We start from the raw sequence: 16,687 nt of genomic DNA, 5'->3' as shown, positions 1-16,687 counted from the left end.
TCTCTCTCTCTCTCTCTCTCTCTGTCTCTCACAAATAAATAAATAAAATCTTTTAAAAAAAACTGCTACAAATGACAATTTGAAAATTTTTAAATTTTATAGGCAATTTAAAATAGAAGTTAATGTAAGATCACTATGTTAAAATCAACCGGTTAATGTCTCACAAGGTCAAAAGCCATAACCTTTGGGGTCCTTCTCCTCCCTCCTCTAGGAAAGAAATTATTTTTTGCCCACTGCCAAATTTTGAGTTATTTTTCTCTAGCATGCTCCAACCTACCCTTCAACCTACCGTCTCTTGTCCTTTCACATGGCCCAGATCTCGGTTCTGTCCAAACAGTTTGAGACCCAGTTTAATCCTTTACTCTTTCCAGTCCAAGCTGGACTAATAGCTAATTCAGCAACTCCATATGGATTCATCTCTTCGTTTATGGGAGGCCTGCATGGCAGGAACTGGGAGATACTGCAACGTCCACTGTGGACGCGATGTCTCTTAACAGCAAGCACCAGAGGGGCTCCAACTGCCCCATGTCATGGGTTGATCCACTGACTAGGATTGTGTTGAAGCCCCATCCACCAAGACTTGAGAGGCCATGTTTTAGTCTGGGTTCTGGGTGTAAAGGAGAAACAGCCTGAAATATCAAGGCAGAGCTCGGAAAAATGGCCATAGAAAACCACAGAGAAATTCATCAAAAAGGGACACATAAGTTATGTGTATTTCATTTCATGCTAATAATCGTGTTACTTTGATCTCATTTTTAAAAATTAACTTAAAAAAAGAGATCACATGGAACATCATTCGTCTTATTTACACATTCAGCTGTTTACCATGCATCTATCTATGAGCCTGTACTGTATACAGGGGTGCATACAACAGAGTACCTGCCCTTCTAAAGCTTATGGTGAAGTGACTCCAGAAAATACTAATCTTCCCTTACATATTTCTTACCTTCTCAAAGGGTTTTCATGTAAAAAGCCTTCAAGCTTCAAATCCTTTCAGCTGTTCCTCTGGAATACATCCTGCCTATAACCAACTCCTCCTGCACCCTGCCTGGGGTCTAAGCCCTTCTCAATGGTGTTCCTGCATTTCTTGTCATCTCTCCTTGTCTATTCTTTTCAATATAGGCAGAGCATCTTTTAAAAACATGAGTCATATCAAGTGTCTCCATAGCTTAAAACCTCATCCACCACCTGCAAGGCCCTTGTCATCTGGTGCCTACCTTCTTCCTCATACTCACCTCTCTGTTCCTGGAATGGCACCAAACTCGCTTCTGGCTCAGGGCCTTTGCACATGCTGTTCTCTATCCTAATTCTTCTCTGACAGGCTACCTTTATCCTTCAAACCTTGGTTCAAATATAACCCTTAGAGAAATCTCTCTTCACCTCCAGTCTCGGTAATGCACCCCCGCCCCAGGTCGCTCTATCGTATCTCCCAAGTAGTCATTACAGTAATTACCTTGTCCTTTATTTATTGATTACCTGTCTCTCTACCCTCAATTGCAAGGTCCTTGAAAGAGGGGTTGTGTCTGTCTTGTTTACTGTTGAATACCCAGCACCTAAAGTAATACTTGGCCCACAGGGTGCACTGAATGCCTGAGATCATATGGTTTCCTATGAATATTTGTGGAATAAAAAAATGAAGATGTGATGTTCTTTTTTTTTAAATCAAAAATCCAAGTGTCAAAGTTTTTACTCAAGGAAAAACTGGACCATTAAAAACACAGAAACAGAGTTTAGTAAGTTTAGAATTAGACAGTAAGCTCTGTGAAAGGAGCTCCCATTGCTCCTGCTAACGATACACACCAGGGCTTAGAGTAGAGCTTGGCACAGAGCGGTCCTCAGTATTTATGGAGGTTGGTGCATTTCTGGGTGGTAGGACCAGTCCAAGCAGAGTTGGGCCAGGCAAGCTGTTCTCTCCGAGCCGACAGGGAAGCCTGGGCTGGACAGGAACTGCACAGTCCTTGCCTGGCACACATCCCTTCTAGAAAGGATTCTTGGGAAACCGGAGGTCATCCCTGCTCAGTCAACAGCTGAACTTGAGAATCATTTTGATTGCTCTCCTAAGTCCCTCTCATTGTGAAGCTCCTTGAGTGTAGATTCAGGAGTTTATCATCCTAGCATTTTTCTTTGTCTGTTTCTAACCTATAATTCCTCATTTAGAAAAATGGGGGCTCTGGAATAGATCTTTAAATTCCCTTCAGAGGCAACATTTGATGGTTTTAAGTGAAAATGTGTTCCACCTGGATCCAAGGGGTATTCAGGTCAAGCCTTTAAAGAAAACAATCCAAGCTTAACTGGAAGGACATCCAGAGTTGGTTATAGAAGCTCCTTCACAGCAGGTGTCCCAGGTAATGAGGCCCTCACTCACCTGACCCCAATGTAGTACAGAACAGCATGAGATGATTATGAAGCCCATATCCTGTCCCCTCCAGGGCTTGGCATTTAGGTTCCTGGAACTTCTCCACTCTAAGCAGAGATACTATTAAAGAATGTTTTAAATTGAGGAATGAGAAACATTCTCCACATGAGTTTTTAAAGTCCACATGTGAGACTGGTGTTCTTAAGCTCAGAGTCACCTGGGGGTGCTTGTTAAAAGTATAGTCTCCGGCTCACTTCCAGCACTCTGACTTGGTGGATCTGCACTTACAGAGTTTCCAGTTGATTCTGGTGCAGATTTGTAGTGGTAAACTACCCACATCCAGCGTGACCTGGTGTGAAGGACACGGCCTTACATGGGCTCGGGGCCCTCCCCTGCCCAGCTTCCTATGGCTGCGTGAGATGCATAGGGTCCCAGCAGCCTCTTCACAGGCCAACCCCAGGCCAGCAGGCTCATCACTCCCTTCAGTCACCTGAAGGGCCTGTCTGCACAATGCCAAAGAGCTGGATACTTCAAGAAGAAAAGGCCACTGATGTCCAGACATACAGGCTAAGTAAACCCAACCTCTGACAGAAGCAAGTTCTTTGTAGATCAGTGAACACATGAGTAGATTATCTTAAGGTTATCAAAATTCTAGAAAATAAAATGTGATTTTCTTTTCTTTTGGCCATCTCTTGCCCCCCTGTTAAGGTGACTAGAGGAACTTGAATAGCAAGCTTGATTCTGCATGAATGGTATTTTCTTCAGTCTGAAAATGCTCTGTTGCTCTACTCCTGCTTTCTAGATATGATGGCAGGGAACATCACGCTCTTTTTACAAAGTCTCTCATCCATCATCACATACAGACCTATAAAACTAAGATTCATAGGGCATTTGTCCCCAAAGTTGGAGCATTTGACAAATATAGAGTCATTGGAGTCACATTTCCCAATGGCAGTCATCCTCTTTCACACTGTGCAGATAACCAACAACCTATAGTAATATTGAAACCCTCTACTCTGAGTAGGAGCCTGAGGGAAGTGAAGCAGCTGGGACTCACACAGGATTATTCACTATGGGTCAGAGAAATGGACCCACCCACAGAAACAACCAAGTGGTCCCTCCCAGACCTCAACCCCATGCCCCTCCCAGAACTCTACTCACACCCAGACCCAGCACCCTACCCACAGGGATCTGTCTGGGGCAGATAGGAGAAAGCAGCTCTCACAGAACTTCTGTGCAGTTTTGAGTCCACTAAAGAGCCCATGAAGAAAAGAATCAAAGACTCCGGGCTGTTATCTTCATTCTGTGCCTTCACCTCCTCTCTGCTGTTGTGGTTTCACCTCCAGCCCATAAAAAATAAAAAGCTGGAGAATGAGAGAGAGAGCAAGGAGGCTCCTTCCTGTCGTCATCCTTCCCACACAGGCACCACAGAGTACTTCTGGGTAGCAGCCAGCAGCAGCATCTAGCATTGCGATTGAATTGACTCAAGGAGATTTGGAAAAACAAAGATCCAACCAAAAAGTACTGAGGCTCGTTACTCTTATGCCCAGACATCAGTGCCTACCCAAACTGCAAACCCGAGGTCGTGCCCATTTCAGACTTTGGAGAAAGAGCAAGGAAGACATGATACCACTATAACCAGTGGCCAGTGGCAGGCAAGGGAGACTCCAGAGCCAGCAAGTTCTGACCTCAGGGGTATTTCTGAGAGCAATAAAGGCAACGGCTCTGTTGGATCACAAAGAAGAGGCTAGCAGACTTCTCCCATGTAAGCAGTAGAAGCATTATTGGCAAGGTAATCCTTTACTTGCTGAGTTCCAGAAGCCTTTACTACACATCATTGAGCCAAAATAACTAGAATTCTAAAGTCAGAAAGGACCCAACAGGTGTGAGGACCCAAAGGGGATATGCTCCCCGGGAAGAGAGAACACAAAAGCAAGAATGGGGGCGATGGCGCCCTGGAAGTGTAGACCCCCTGGAAAGTCGCCAGCTCCTACTCAGCCCTGCAGCTAGCCGCCCGTTACCATGCAAGAAACTGGTGCCAGGTTTGTCAGAGCTAATGATTTTTCAACATAAGCCCCAAATTCCGATTTTTATGTGAAATTTCCCAATTTTAAGATGTTGGCAACCAAGTCAATGTTATTTAAAATACAACACAATATCTGCCAAACAAAACCCATGTGGATCTGGGGGAAGGGCAGGTTCAGGCTGTGGGCCTCCAGCTAATAACTTCTGAGATATATATATAAATTAATTCATAGCCAGTAATGGTAATAACTAAGAAAAAAATTGGGTGCTTCACACGCATTATTCCATTTAGTCTTCACAGTTGAGAAAGTTAAGTTTATGGAAAACAGGTAACTTCTCCGAGGTTGTATAGCTATGCACATAGCTACGTACGTAGGGGAACCAGGATTCAAATCCAGGTCGGTCTGACATCAAGTGCTAAACTCTTCACCATTAAGTGATATTGCAATTCCAGAAGCAAACAATAGTTGCCCTTAAACTCACTTATCCCAAGGCATCTATTGAATGGGCCACTGAACAAGACAAGCAGCTGGGTTTTGTGAACATGGAGGCTTGAGGAGCCTTCAGCGGGCCCCACTGGCCCCTCTCAGAGCCGTTCTCCAGTTCACCTGGGCCTCCCATAGTTCTTACCATACTCTACATCGGACGGCCAACTTCCTAAAAGTAGAGCCTTCATCTTCCCTTTCTTTTTTGCCTCTTGCTGGGTGTGGTACACAGTCAGCTGGGCCCCATCAACCCAACCGTGGGTAAGGGAGGTGGGGTGGTTCCTAAAGCACACAGCAGAAGAGCTCCTTCCCTAAAAACACAACCCTGCAAATTAGCTCAGGTACCAGACTGGCGGCAGGCCGCTCAGAAAGCGAGAGAAGTGGGTATCACACTTGGGGTTCCCCAGGTAGTAGCCTGGTGCTCTAGGGATATCAGTGGTAGCTGCCCCAAGGAAGTGAATGTCCTCTATAGGCACATTCTCGACATTGTCTGCCATGAAAGAAAACCAAGATACCAGGTGTGATCGGATGCTGGGGGGCATAGACATGAACCCAGGACTGGGGTGCTGGTGCTCACCTGCAGGCTCTGACCGTGGCGGGCATGTCACGCAGCAGGACGCCTGGACCTCTATTCTCTGTACTGACTGCAGACCCCCTTTGCTCCACGGCCCGTGAGTCCTTTCCAGAAAACGGGACAAACCCCTGTCCTGACTCTTCTGCCATTGCAGCTAAATTTTCAACTGTCCCTATGGGCTGCTTAGCCGCCGAAGAGACGCCTCATGGGAGCGCAGAGGACAGGCAGGCCTGTCGGCTCACAAGCCTGCTCATACCAACATGCCTTTCCCCGCTTGCCCAAGACACAAGGCCTCCCCAGTGACTGTGCCTTGCAGGAAAATTCTCACTGTCCCTAAGGCAGCCCAAATTCTTTAAGCACGTATGTCACCTCCAACTCCTTCTACAGCCCTCACCTGCCTCAGAGACCATAATCATTCAAGGAAAAATAAAGTAAAATTTCCCAACACCCTCCTCCTCCTCCCCATGGACCCGCTTTGTGCACACGTGCAGCTGGAAAGCAGCTCCTGGCTCTCAACCACCAAGGCTTTCCATTCCAGTTAAACTGTGATGTTGCCATGGAGACAACCAGTGAGGTGTTTCTCTGGCTGTGACCCAGGCTGAGGACCCGAAGCCCATATTGCAGACACCCTCATGGGCTGGCATCCCAGGAGCCCTATGCCACCCCCCTGCAATCCAGGGCAGCCCCCCAGACCTCTGTGGGGCTGTTGGGGTGTGTGTGTTGGTGTGTGTAGGTGCACAGGCTCACATGTTTGTTTTCTTTTCAGCCCAGCCCCTCCCAGCACACAAAAGGCACATTCTTGGGGGGGAAAAAAAGAAAGAAAGAAAAAAAGAAAGAAAGAAAAGAAAAAGAAAAAATGTATTTTTTTTTCTGCATTCCAGCTGCCTGAGCTAAGCGGAGGAATGAATGGTTTGGGAAAAATCTCACACAGGAATAAATTTACAAGGGACAGCTGAGCGGATAAATTCAGTCCCCAAAGAGGGGCATTACGAGGCCTTTTGGCAGGAGAACTGCCCCTTGTGCAAAGCTGTCTAAAAAGAAAAACAGAGCAAGAGAGGGGAGCTTTCAAACCCACCCCAAAATAAACCTTTCAGAAATCCTTTTAACTCCCTCTAGCTGTTAGCATTTCAAGACAGAAGGAGGCCCATTAACAAAGGCCAATCAGTCCGTTCTTGGTGGCCCCCCTCTGTCCCTGGGCTTGTCTGGGATACAGCTCTCGCTCCTCCCTGGCCCAGGTAAAGGGTTCAGGCTTACCCTAGTTTTCTGGCTCAACATGTCCACGTTTAAAGACAAAAGTGGAGTTTGACCTAGTAAGAGTCTGGCAAGCAGCTAGCGATGTCTCCTGAGGCAGCCCCCTCGGCTGAAAAGTGGGCCAGACAGGATGGGGCAGACTGGACGGGCTGGGGCTGGGAGCTGGATGTAGGCCCCGCCGAGCGGGAAGAGGGGAGCACTAGGAGAGGATGGCTCAGTGACAGGGGAGGGCGGCTGCCCCCAGGGCTGGAAGATGCTGTGTCCAAACGTGATGCTTATTCCTTGAGCGACCATAGTTGTTTTCTACAAAGATTGGGTAAGATTAGGCCAGAATCATTTTTTGGACATTTCCCCCCAAAAAGGATGTCGAACACTTGCCTCTCCCCTGCTTCTTTATCACTTCCTTGACTCAGCACAGCTAGCGGCCGGTTACTAGAGTCAGGAAATCCCCCTTGGTTACTCTGAGATCTGAAAATTCAGCAAACCCATGTCCTCTCCCTTTTCTCTGGACACCAAATCCTAGAACTTTTACAGCTGGCAATGAGCTTCTTGTTCCTTGTCGTAGCTTTTCCCAGGCTCCTTCACCCCCAGGAGAGCCTGAGACTCGGAGCCGGGCCTTACGGGCTCCTCTGGGAAAGCCGAGCTGTTGGCCGTCCCCAAACACGTCCACGCGGCCTGCCTCGAGCGGTGCAGAGCTCAAGGTACATTGCCCCTTCTCCATGGTGTCCTCACTCCTGAAGTCATCGTGGGGCAGGGCCTGGGAAGCCTTTACCGTGCTGTCCCGCTCTGTGTGTGCACCCGGAGACATAGAACGATGTATCTACACACGCAGTGATTACTCCCTGCCCCCAGTGGGCCCCGAATCCTGATTAGACAATAATCACCAGTTGCCGTGTGCTGGCTGTGTGCCAGGCCCTGAGCTCTTTACTAAGTTTTTACTGTGATGACTACTTGATTCGCATTCAGTACCCAGGCTGTCCCTGCTGGCCCAAAGTGGAGTTCCTATGAGACCTTTCATGAGCTGAAATGGCCTCAAGTGAAGAAGCAATGCTGTCCCGTAAAAGTGAAAATGCTCTTCCGATTCCTTTCAGTTTGCAAAAAACAGGTACCTGTGCAGGTTTTTTGTAAAAAGCGAAGCGGCATGGGATGAGCTTTTGGGTAGCAGGGAGATGGATGGTGTTCGAATGCTCAGAGGAATCCAACTGGAAGTGAATCCTGGTTTGGCCTCTTAGCTCTACATCTTTGTGCGTTAACCTCCGAATCCGTTCACAAAGGTTTTCCTCATTTGTGAAGCAGATAAGAGTATCTATTTTGCACGACGGTTGTAAGAATTCAGCGAAACCATGTTTGCAAAGCTCTCAGCTCAGCGACAAGCATGCAGTGCTCGAAATGCTATTGATCAAACAGCGCTCAAAGGGCATGACTGAGATTCTGGGTTGGTGAACACATGGTGAACAGTTCAGGGCATAGAAGCCCTGGCTCCTCCCCCATATCTTGTCTCATGCATCCCTTCCACCTGGCTATTCGTGAATTCCAGAAACAGTTCCTTTATCCCCAATGTGGGAAACCACCTACCCTTCATGTGAAAATCCTGCCAGATTCTCAGCCAAAACAGCAACAGTCCATGGTCATTGCTTAATCCTCGCATGTTAAACAAGGACCAGAATGTGTCCTACTACAAGAGGGAAATGACAGAGAGGCGCTGCACGTGGTCCTGCACCTCTTCAAAGGAAGAATGCTTCACCAGTATCTTACTTTCGTCCATGTCTTTTGAATCATTGTAAATAGAAACTGGGTGAGGTCTGGGATCCCTGGGTGGCGCAGCGGTTTGGCGCCTGCCTTTGGCCCAGGGCCCGATCCTGGAGACCCGGGATCGAATCCCACGTCGGGCCCCGGTGCATGGAGCCTGCTTCTTCCTCTGCCTATGTCTCTGCCTCTCTCTCTCTCTCTGTGACTATCATAAATAAATAAAAATTTAAAAAAAAAAAAAAAGAAAGAAACTGGGTGAGGTCTATCATCATATTCAGTCTTATTTAGCAATTAAATATTTTGCCTTAATAAGGAAAGAAAAAGAGGCACCTAAGTGGCTCAGTGGGTTAAGCATCTGCCTTCAGCTCAGGTCATGATCCTAGAGTCCTGTGATAGAGCCCCCGTATCAGGCTCCCTGCTTGGTGGAGAGTCTGCTTCTTCCTTTCCATCTGCTTCTCTCCACACCCACTTATGCTCTCTCTCTCTCTCTCTCTTTCTTGCTCTATCTCCCTCTATCTCAAATAAAAAAAATAAAATCTTTAAAAAAATAAGGAAAGAAAAAAACAAGAATATTTTAATGAGTAAAACATACTTATATACATACTCATACTAATATTTGCAAAAGTAAATTGGAAGAAGAGTCCAGACACTGATGAAAATGGTTACCTAAAGAAAGTGGGTTGAAGAAGTTATGGATAAGAGTGAAATCTTCTGAGTGTATGTTTTGCAATATTTTATATTTCAATTAAGCAGATGTTTTACATATAAAAACCACAGTTAAAGCAATCAGGAAAAGAAAACAAGTCATAAAATCAGACATAGAAAGTATAAAATAATCCAACTGCATAGCATATTAAATGATCAAAGAAATGAACAATTAGTAGTTTTATGTTACTACAATATTGACAGTGCAATTCGAAGATGTTTTATAAAAATTATAGGAAAAAGTACTAATGCTTAAGAAATAATGTTCTCACTGAAGAGATACAATTATAGAATGAAAGAGGCCAAGAGAAAACTAACATTAAATATGAAAAGGAAAAAGTGGCATTAATATTTTGAGTAATAATCAAGGGTCCAAACGGCCACCCCTGATGTGACCATCAGCGCCTGCCAATGGTACTCGGCTAGGACTGTCGTGTGAGAAGATAACATCTCTGCATCGCCAGCCCTTCCCAGCTAGTAACCCTCAAAAATAGCTGCCCTCTTCCCCCAGCTGGAAAGGAACTTGGGAGAAGGCAAGAAAATGAGTGACTTCTTGGCTGCTTAGAACCTGTAGCTTTGTCCTGCAGGGACCAGCTGTGGCACTGAGATGTTTCCTTCTGGTGGCATTTATATGACCCATGTGCATCCCCTTTTTCTATCTTCTACTGGCTCCCTTAAGAGGCAAGAAATTATAGTGAAACCAAGAAAATGCATAAGAAACCCAACTTTGCCTCTTTTGAAAGTTGCCTCTTTTGAGCTTATGTCTTTGGTTAAGTCATCCCTGCTTTCTGAGCCTCAGTTTTCTAATCTGTAAAACTGGTATACAATAATGTCCATCTTGCTAGATAGTAAAATTTAGAGATGATGTGTATAACACACTTAGTATATATAGTCAATAAATGGTTAGTATTGTCAGTATTTTTTATTAACATACAAAAATGCCTCATGAGTTGCAAAATTTCATATAAATGTCAAGTATCATTAGTTATGCTTCAGTTTTATCAGAGATCATACATGACGCTTCCGGTACTGTGTAAAGAAATCACACAGAACTTAGCTCCACCTCAGTGTGACAGCAAGTACGACACGCGGGCAAGATCCACAGCCTGCAGAAGAAAGCCAGCCAGCGGATATCTGAGTTCACCGTATGCCTTGTCCTTTAGGGGCATAGGTTGGGGTATAGTTATCTTTGGGATGGAGATGCAGGAATAGCCTTAAGTGTGTTCCCTTCTTGCAATGAATAGCAGTTACTGAAATCCTTTTGGAGGAGGACAAACACGGGCCATTCGGTGTTAGGTAGAAAAGGTAGAGGTGGAGGCTGGGATTGTTTTTGGTGTTCTGTGACCACACCACAGGCTACAATATGTTTTTAATAAACAATCACTAATAAATGGACAATAACTGCCTTATGAAGCCTAAATCAAATGCATGTTTGAGAGAATGAAGCACTGTTGAAGAGGGAATTCACTGATATGTTCTTGTTGTAAGCTCTTACTTTTGAAATGTCAGGGCTCCATTCTGTCCAGGAGATCTTGGCTTTCAGAGGAACTCAAAAATCCAAGCAAGAGATTCATCTATCTAAAGAGAAAATGATGGCCTTTCTGAAGGGTGTGGGTAATGGTCACAAGAATGATGACAGCCAGCTAGAAATCTCATTCTCACTAGGGCCAAAGGAAAAGGACATCCTGGGGAGGTTCTGCATCCAAACCAAACATTATAATCATTAAGTCTATCGTAAGCTTCCAGTCATTTGCCAGGACAACCCTGTGCAATTTACAAACATCACCTTGTTTAATTTTGGTGACAATTCTCAGAAGGAGTTAGTATTAGTGTCACTTACTAATGGTGCTGAGAGAGATTCAGAAACATGCTTAACAGTGCACAGCTAGCATGTGGTAGAATGAGGATTCCAACCAGGTCTGGCTGCCTGGCCCCAGAGCTGACACCCCCGACTGACTGGCTATTCCTAGGACATCACCCTATTGTGTCCATTCTTATTTTTAGGGTGTGTCCTCCAACACCTGTCTCAACTTCTTCCTCAGTAACAGAACCCCACAAAAATTAGGTGGACGTGTTGCTACTCAGAGAAAAGACACATTTCCCAGTCTCTCAGCAGCTACATGGGGCCATATGACTAAGTATTGGGCAGCAGGATAGAAGTTTGAAGCAATGTGTTCAATTTCTGGGAAGTGTCCTTAAAAGGAAGGGATGTGGGCCCTTCCCCTCCCCTTTGCTCTCTTTCCTTTTCCAGCTGCTTAGAATGCAGATGTGATGACAAAAGTTGGAGCCATCATCTTGGGCCACAAAATGGAAACTGTTTATTGAAGATGGCAGAAGAGTAGCATAGGAGTGTGGTCACTGACAATTAAGGAGCCATAGTAACAACCCTGGTGTGGGTCTCTAGCATTCAGTGTGTGGGTCGGATAAACCTTAATATACTGATTTTGGATTTTCTGCCTCTCAACTGTATAGAATCCTATCTATGACACTGGGAAACCCCCAATCTTCCCCCATCTCTTCCTACTTAAAGTCATTGTTCTTCTCCAAATTATCTTCTTTTCCTCCCATACATTTCCTCCAAATGGATTCCAATTACTCATGTATCCTATCAAACAGATCACCAAAAGCGACAGAAAGACAGCCTGGGACCTCTGGAGAAGGCAGGTGTGAGCTGAAGCCAAGGACCAGGCTCTTAGAGGCAATGTTCTTGGGTTCGGTCAGCAGAGAGAGAGTAGTTCAAACTCAGTTATTCCTGCTCACTTAGCCTCCCTGCCCATTTATGAGGCAAAGCATGAATCTTGCCAACAAAATCTTTCCAAGAAAATAAATTCAAGTCGTCCTGCTTCTCTGATTTCTCTCCTGCCATCATTTCCAGAAAGATGTACATGATGTGGTTGTCATGAAACATCTGTCTATAATCTCACCCAGAAGTGCCAGGTTCCAGGCAGGACAAGGCCAGACTAGACTGGACTTTCCCCTTCTGTGTGTGTCATTCTTGTTTATCTTCCAGGACAAGTCTGTCTGAGTATGGCTCCAAAGAGAAAAGATTCTTACATCTCCCATGGGAGTGGTTCAAAGAGTTCCAGCATGGATGAGACCTAAAAGTTCCCTGAATCTTAAAAAAAGATCTTAATCTTAAAAAGATCTTAAAAAGATCACTGAATCTTAAAGCTACAGAAACTATAGAGGTTACTTGGTTGAAAAAAGATGACGATTTTACAGTTGAAGGAAGCAACCTTGTCCAGGCCAAATAGTTTGTTACTAGAGAATTGAGACCACTAATAATAATAATAATAACAACAACAACAACGAGAAACATTTAATCAGCTCTTGCTATGTGCCAAACTCTTTGCCAAGCACTTAACATGGACTATATAATTTAATTCTCACAATAACCCAATGAAATAGTTACCCAAACCAGAAGCTCAGAAAAACTAAATAAGTTGCCTGATTTTATAAGATGATAGGATTTTGAGTTAGGATTCAAACCCAAGTGTGTTTATTGCTTGAGCATGAACTCTGCTCTTTTTATAGCCTCATTCTATCAATTCATTACTTGTTAGAGCGAGACGATGTCACCATCTTGTTCTTCACAATTAAGCCAATCCAGGCACCATGTAGTCTCACCGATTGTTGTCATCAAGATTATTCACACACGGTACTGTCCTTGGGACACCCAAAGACCTTGACACAGTCCCTCTGTGGAAGTTGAAATCTACATCTGAAGGAAGGTTGGGCTTCACATCTATTCACAGGCACCAACCTAAGCAACCATTTTCAAGGTTCAGGCAAAAGCCTAATGCCAGGATCTTCCCATCCTTTCGCCTCTCACTGGTTTGTTCAGTCCTTTGAGAGGTATTTATTCCGTCAAATAAGACTGTGTTCAGCATTAGGGATAAAGAATCAAACTAAACAGATCTGGTGCCTGACTTTATGGGACATTTCCGTGGGAGAGATAAACAATAAATGAATAATTTCATAAACACTTAGTGGCAATTGTGATAAGTGCCACAAAGGAAAAGTCCACGAGTGTATAAAAACAGCATACTTGGCAAGGAAATGGAATGTGAGAAGGCTCTGAGATGGACAGAAACTTGGTAAATTCCAGAACCTGGAAGAAGCCAGGGTGCTGAAGACATGACTAGGAGCCAAACCATTTAAGACCTAAGAAGCCATGTTAGAATATTGGACTTGATCCTAGGAGTCAGGATGAGCCACAGGAGAGTTTTACACAGGCAAATAATGAAGTCTGGTTTGCACTTATAAATAATCACTTTAGCTGCTAAGTGCAGAAGACATCGATTGGAATGGAGGCAGAGAAGCCTCTCAGGCTGCCACAGTCACTCAAGTGAGGGGTGGTGAGTTTGCCCAAAAGAGACAAGTAGATGCGTTTAGGGTAGTAGATAAACTCGACAGGCCCTACATGTGGGAGTGAAGAGTTCAAAAGAGTAGCCTTATCTGGAGACATAGATTTCAGAGCTGTCATCTTGCAAATAGTCATTGAAGCCATAGAGGTGGGTGAGATCTCCCCAAGGGAAGTAACGGGAGAAGAAAAAGTGGTCTTAGGATCAAAACCTGAGAAGGTCTACAATTCAAAATCAAGCAGAAGGAAAAGATCCATCTAAGGAGACAGAGAGAATAAATGGCCAGAGAACCAGGAAGCCATCCAGGGGTGTGTGGTGTCACAGAAGGCAACAGAATGTTCCAAGAAGGAGGGAATAGTCAGTGGTGTGAACATGCCATAGTGAACAAGAAAGGTGAAAAATCTTTTTGAGGGCACCTGGGTGATTTAGTTGGTTAAGCATCTGCCTTTGGCTCAGGTTGTGATCCCAAGGTCCTGGCATCAAGCCCCATGTTGGGCTCCCTGCTCAGTGGGGACACTGCTTCTCCCTCTCCTCCTGCCCGTTCTCTCTCTCTCTCATTCATTCTCTCTCTCAAATAAATAAATAAATAGAATCCTTTTTTAAAAAAAAAAAGAAAGAAAAATCTTTCTTCATCTTTGAAGCTTGCAGGTTGGTGAATACATAGAAATGCTGGGAAGATGGCATGACAGGGAAGGGCCTGGAAATTCCTCCCCAATTCTTGCCCCATGCATCTCCTCAAATTATTTTGGCTGTTGCTCTATCCTTTTATAATAAACCAGTAAGCCAAGCACTGGTCTAGAGACTTCTACTTGAAGCAGAAGTCCAAAAGCCAATATGTCAGTACCATTTAGAAATATGGCTATTATAGATCACCTTAAAATCTATGACAGCAGTGCTCCCAAAATATTGCTACTAAGAGTTATTTAGGGATTGGCTAAGAAGGATGAATCAGAAGGAAAAGAAGATGTGTTCCTATAAAGGTGGTTGAGTATGTCCCAGAGCCCAAAAAGCTAAAGGGTAAATTTTGAATCAGATGAGGATGATAATAGTGATTACTTGATGAACATTAGTTCTTTAAAAAGAAATGTAAGACAGTATGTGTAGAAAGTTTCAAGATTCAAAAAAATAAAATCATTGTAAACTAGTTTATAGTTAAAATATTTTTAAGTATTTCTGTTAATTGAAGACTTTGAAGGAGACTTAGAGAAACTATTGTATAAGAATTTATATTTTGGGGGCACCTGGGTGGCTCAGTGTTTGGGCGTCTGCCTTTGGCTTGGGTTGTGGTCCTATGGGGAGCCTGCTTCTCCCACTGCCTATGTCTCTGCTTCTTTCTCTGTGTCTCTCATGAATAAATTTAAATTTTTTCTAAATCTTTAAAAAAAAGGATTTATATTTTTGAATATTGTGCCTGAACATGACTTAATCACTAGAGAAACTTCCCAGCTCAAAGACATATATAATAGTGTTGCTTCTTATACATTGCTGCTTTATGATCAAAGATATATACTATGTCAGTATTTTAATGTGGTTACATTTAGCAAAATTTGAGGATAAAAGCTTATAAATATTAACCTCTTTATAATTTTAATAGTTTCCAGAAATTCTTGATTTCCTGAAGGTTAAAGGATCTATGAGAGCAGTGTCTAAAATCAGTGGGTTTTTTTTTTTACTAAGTATGTGTTCTTTCCAATGCTTATGATAGTATCAGCCATGGAGACTGGATAATTAGTCCAAAAATGTGAATTAAACAGCCCCCAAAAAAGATAATAATGATGCCCATTGAGTAGAGCACATGTTACTGACTTTAGCAGAAGCCATTTTAATAAATTGGTAAGGATCGAAGCCAAGTTGGAATGCAATCCAGAGTGAATTGGAGGGAAGGGTGTGGAGATGACCATTCTACAGACCCTTTTTCATTTTAGAGTTAGCCTGGATTAGCTCTGGCTCACAATCCTTTCAGGGTCACTCTAATTCTCGCCTCTCTCCCATAGGAGGAAGATGTTAGCAGATTGGAACCAAAACACTCTGGCTCTAGTCCAGCCCCAAGATTAAGATAATGACTGAAGAAGTAAAAAAGCCCTAAGTCTAAGTTTGTATGAACCGGGTCAATATTTTTTAGAAACTTGTAATATTAAATTATCTTGTAAATGTTAAATGTCGGCTTGGGGAATGGTAATTTTCTAACAAGCTAGGACTTGACTACAGGATAATAAACATTATTTGATGCTAACAGAGTTGGGTCAAGGGAGTGTGAAGGAAATCAAGGTGTGACTAGTGGGATCAAAAAAGTGAATAGAAGAAGGACTTGCCAAAGACAAGAAGTGATTGAGTAGGAATAACATAGTCAAGGCTAGAGACTAAGGATTGGGTTAGCTGATGACACTTGACCAGATAAAGTCACCCAAGGTGGAATCCAGGGGTGTGAAAAACACACCTAAATGTTAGGTGGCAGGGCACCTGGGTAGCTCAGTTGGTTAAGTGTCCAACTCTTGATTTTGGCTCAGATCATGATCTCAGGGTTGTGAGACTGAGCCCCACGTTGGGCTCTGCGCTCACTGCAGAGTCTGCTTGAGATCCTATCCTCTCTCTGTCCCTCCCCCTGTTCATGCTCTCTCTCTCTCTCTAAAATAAACTTAATCAATTAATTAAATGTTATTGGCTAGAGTGGGAGAAGTTACCACTGCCTCCAGGGGCTGGGCTTTTGACTATATTAACTCAGCCTTGATATTTCTTCCACCCACCCTTCGAAGTATCATTAGTCTCATTTTACATAAGACAACTTGCCTTAGGTCACATAGCCAGGGAGTGGCAGACCAGGACACACTACCTTATGCTGTAATGTGTGAGCCCAGCAAACCTCCCTCTCCTCCCGGTGTGACGTACCATCACTTATAGGCGGAGGATTCTTTACTCCCGGCCTTCTACTCTAGTTTCTTAATCATACTGCTATCCATGGTTAGGGGCCAGGGGCACAAAGCAATCTTCACACGGTTACTGCAAAACTCACTCTGCCCGGCTCCTGCTTCTGATGTAGCAAGCCAGCAGAAAATTCTTCAGGTTGGCTGTCCTGATGAAAAATCTCTCTCCATTATCTTAAAATCATCTCTCTGTGGGAACTGAACACACAGCTATAGCAACTCTGAAGGCAAACCAGGACTACCAGTTGATTAGCTCC

The 16,687-nt window shown here is 44.1% G+C and overlaps 2 long non-coding RNA genes across 2 annotated transcripts in view; one reads left to right on the top strand and one right to left on the bottom strand.

The window, feature by feature from the left end:
- LOC140625693 (uncharacterized) overlaps positions 1-16,687 on the bottom strand; it is a 236,830-nt gene that overhangs the window by 26,774 nt on the left and 193,369 nt on the right. The window lies entirely within an intron of this gene.
- LOC140625691 (uncharacterized) lies at positions 4,131-15,667 on the top strand. Its single transcript, XR_012025023.1, has 2 exons — positions 4,131-4,398; positions 15,504-15,667. It is a non-coding gene; the product is annotated as an uncharacterized lncRNA (long non-coding RNA).

Source organism: Canis lupus, chromosome 3, assembly GCF_048164855.1.
Source record: "Canis lupus baileyi chromosome 3, mCanLup2.hap1, whole genome shotgun sequence".
NCBI lineage: Eukaryota > Metazoa > Chordata > Mammalia > Carnivora > Canidae > Canis > Canis lupus.
The sequence above is the reverse complement of the archived record's forward strand: the minus strand, read 5'-3'. Positions and strand labels throughout refer to the sequence as shown.